This window comes from Zalophus californianus, chromosome 16 (assembly GCF_009762305.2).
Source record: "Zalophus californianus isolate mZalCal1 chromosome 16, mZalCal1.pri.v2, whole genome shotgun sequence".
Classification (NCBI taxonomy): Eukaryota; Metazoa; Chordata; class Mammalia; order Carnivora; family Otariidae; genus Zalophus; species Zalophus californianus.
This window is the reverse complement of record NC_045610.1, coordinates 52,973,223-52,977,548: the sequence shown is the minus strand read 5'-3', so window position 1 is coordinate 52,977,548 and position 4,326 is coordinate 52,973,223. Positions and strand designations below refer to the sequence as shown.

General features: G+C 38.9%; 1 pseudogene; it reads right to left on the bottom strand.

Annotated features, from left to right (window-relative positions):
- Positions 1–264: 264 nt before the first annotated feature.
- LOC113908119 lies at positions 265–894 on the bottom strand (annotated as a pseudogene).
- Positions 895–4,326: the final 3,432 nt, after the last annotated feature.

Genomic DNA, 4,326 nt, shown 5'->3' with positions numbered 1-4,326 from the left:
TATCACCTCGGATTCACTTCTCTGCACATCCTACCGTCCAGTAAGTGGTCGCTTCTCTGTTCAGAGAGTTGTTGCTACTCTCTTCTTCAGTCTCCTGTTGAGTTCGTAGGTGTTCAGAATGGTTTGATCCCTATTCAGCTGAATTCCTGAAACCAGACGAAATCCAGGTCTCCTACTCCTCCGCCATCTTGCTCCACCCCCTCATGGTCTTCATTTTTGTAAAAGGGATCTGCACTGTGCCTGGTTTATACTAAATAATTATAAGTAAGCAAAATATTATGGTTTTTCTGACTAATCTACTCCTAAACCTTTGAGTTGCCATTCAATCTCTTCATCGGAGATTGTAGCCTTTGAAGTAGAGGCAGATGGTAAGCTTCGGGCAGCTGATGGAGCTTTGGCCATCTTTCCAGAGATTTCAATTCCGATTTCATCAAGAACTTGATTCACAATATCTTGGCTTTCTTCTTCATCATCAGAGCCATCAAAGATATCATCAAGTGTGTCATTGATCATTTCTTTAGTCATTTCCATTTTCATGTTTTCCTCCTGGAAATTCTGCAGTTTGTAATGTATTTTGTGGATCCATCTTGTTAACTGCTTGCATTGTTTTTGCTGTAGTAGACATTGCTCCCACCATCTTCATCTGGGAATTCATCACTTTTGTTTGTGTCGACATAGAAGTGAATTTTGAACTTACAGCAAAAGTTCTTGTTTTCTGTTTCCATAGATGTACAAGCTTTTTGCCTAAAACTCTGCAAGCTTCTTTATTACCAATCTTAGCCATTTTCTTAATTTCTAATTCCAGCTGTTTTCTTGTTTCTCTAAAGCTGCTCGGTCTCTGATTATAGCTGTCTGTGTACCTCGTAATTCTCGATTCTGTTCCTTTATTACATCTCATTCCACTTTGTCTTAACATAGTGTTACAGGATTTGTTTTCCTTCTTCCTTCTTCCTTCGGCGCCCATGGTTCCTGGTCACACCACTTCGAAGAATGAAGAAGTAGACCAGACAGAGTGGTGGGCAGCAAAGCAAGGTTTACTGAGTGATAGTAAAACAAAGTTTATTGAGTGATAATACAAAACTCCCGAAGAGGGAGGGGACCCAATAAATTGCCTGAATCAATAGACTTTTGATTAGATGTAAGGTAGAGATTATAATTTAAATTCATGCTAATTGGGCACCTGGCCGGCTCCATTCTCCATAGAGCATGGGACTCTTATTTTTTTTGTAAAGACTTTATTTATTTATTCATGAGAGACAGAGAGAGAGAGAGAGGCAGAGGGAGAACCAGGCTCCCAAGGAGCAGGGAGCCTGATGCGGGACTTGATCCCAGGACCCTGGGATCATCATTAACCATCTGAGCCACCCAGGCGCCTGAGCATGGGACTCTTAATCTCAGGGTTGTGAGTTCAAGCCCCACGTTGGGCATGAAGCTTACTTGAAAAAAAAGAAAAACCAAAATAACAACAATATCAGCTGCTTAGCCTCCTAATGCAAGAGAAGTTTGACACTGGCTCATGTAAAGTCCAATCAGCAGTAGAGAGGGGTAGGGCTAGGTTTGAGGAGCTGTTCTTTCCCCAGCCTTTCAAGGAAATGAATTGAGAGGCTCCACCATTTTCAAAAGATAGCTTACAAAATTACTATGGGCTTCAATGTATAGCTAAGAACAGGGAAAGGGAATGGAGAGAATGCATGCCCACTTCTTCCCAACTTCATCCCCCAAGTGACATACACCATTTTTTGAAATTTTAAAATTTTTAATTTATTATTTGTTATTTATTTATTTATTTTTGGCTGTTTTTTTGGTCTTTATTTTTATTTTTTTATTAACATATAATGTATTATTTGTTTAAGGGGTACAGGTCTGTGATTCATCAGTCTTAACACAATTCACAGTGCTCACCATAGCACATACCCTCCCCAATGTCCATCACCCAGCCACCCCATCCCTCCCACCCCCCCACCACTCCAGTAGCACTCAGTTTGTTCCTGAGATTAAGAGTCTCTTATGATTTGTCTCCCTCTCTGGTTTTGTCTTGTTTCATTTTTCTCTCCCTTCCCCTATGATCCTCTGCCTTGTTTCTCAAATTCCACATATCAGTGAGATCATATGATAATTGTCTTTCCCTGATTGACTTATTTCACTCAGCATAATACCCTCTAGTTCCATCCACATTGTTGTAAATGGCAAGATTTCATTTTTTGATGGCTGCATAATATTCCAGTGTGTGTGTGTGTGTGTGTGTGTGTGTGTGTGTGTGTGTGTGTGTGTGTGTGTGTGTGTATACCACATCTTCTTTAGCCATTCATCTGTTGATGGCCATCCAAGCTCTTTCCATAGTTTGGCTATTGTGGACCTTGCTGCTATAAACATTGGGGTGCACATGCCCCTTTGGATCACTACATTTGTATCTTTGAGGTAAATACCCAGTAGTGCAATTGCTGGGTCTTAGGGTAGCTCTATTTTCAACTTTTGGAGGAACTTCCATACTGGTTTCCAGAGTGGCTGCACTAGCTTTCATTCCCACTAACAGTGTAGGAGGGTTCCCCTTTCTTGGCATTCTCGCCAACATCTGTCGTTTCCTGACTTGTTAATTTTAGCCATTCTGACCGGTGTGAGGTGCTATCTCATTGAGGTTTTGATTTGTATTTCCCTCATGCCGAGTGATGTTGAGCACTTTTTCAGATGTCCGTTGGCCATGTGGTTGTCTTCTTTGCAGAAATGGCATACACCATTTTTGCCATTTCTTGGGTAGAAAATAGCCAGTTGACTTTACCTAGATGCAAGAGTGGCTGAAAAATACAATTCTTGGCTGCACAGTTGCTCCCACTAACAACTCTGCACTCTAAATTGGGGTCATGAGCCATTTCTGCCACAATGAATAAAGAGATACCAATCATCATTTTCTGAGTTGTGTGTATTTAAAAAAAAAGTTAGGCAGAGAAGCTTTGATTTAAATTCAGTTATGCCCGTATTATAAAGTTGTATAATTTTCAAATCAGAGAAGTTGTCTGTGTTAAAGAAGCAAATTCTGAACACTTAGCTTCAAAAGGGCTTCAAAATAATAATCCCTGATGCTGAGAACGTCTAGGTGTGTGCTACCATAGAGCTATAATCCTTAAACAAGCTAATTTGCCCATTTATTACCACAATTGTTTTAAATTGTAATCTATTGCATAAGTCTTAAGCCATCATCGTTGTTCAATGAGAAATTTCCCACCATTTTAGTAGGCAAAGTAGACTTCACCTCTCACCACCAGGATACAGGTAGTTACCCAGAATATTTCAATGCTCAATGTAATTTGTCCATTGTCCCCTCTCTCCATTGTCTGCTTAGATTACTTTGAAAATAAACAGTGTAAGTTCATCTGATTATAACCAGCTAGCTGCTGACAAACAAATTCTCCTTTGTTATTTCATTCATCATTTTATTTAAACATTGTTTCATGTGTGAGTAGCCAATAAGCAATAAAAATACTGCAGTCCTCAAAAGGATAACTGGAGGTTTATTCCTTACATTACCAATCTTAATAAAGACATGATGCTTTTCAGTAATTTTTCCGTTGTCTCTGGCTAGAGGTTTCACATGTGCTAAGATTACTGTGATAAGATATCCATTGCATAAAAACTTAAATACACCTGGTGGGTTTTTTTTTTGTATTGCTTTTGTCACCATAGTCAGATTTTCCTATCAGTTCCCAAAACATCTGAATTGAGATATATATATGTATTTATAATGTAAATATATAGTATATTTACTGATTCTAAGAAATGAGAAAAAAATTCCCAAGTTTTCAGAGAAAAACACATCAATTTATTGTATTTTAAATATAAGCGTTTTCAAAAGTTTTTTTTTAAATTGTAAAATACACATAACATAAAATTTACCATCCTCACCATTTTTATATGTCCAGTTCAGTGCCATTAAGTACATGAACATTCTTTTTTTTAAAAGATTTTATTTATTTATTTATTTATTTATTTATTTATTTATTTATTTGAGAGGGGAGGGGCAGAGGGGGAGGGACGAGGAGACTCTGTGCTAAGCACAGAGCCCAATGAGGGACTTGATCCTACAACCCTGAGATCATGACCTGAGCTGATACCAAGACACTTAACCAACTGGGGGCCCCCCGGGTGCCGCAAGTATACGAATATTGTTGTGGTACCATCACCACAACCCACAGAACTGTTTTCATCTTGCAATACTGAAACTTCATGCCCATTTAACAATAACTCCCCATCCTCCCTTCCCCCATCCCGGGGCAAACACTACTCTACTTTCTGTCTCTATGAATTTGACTACTCTAGGTACCTCGTATAAGT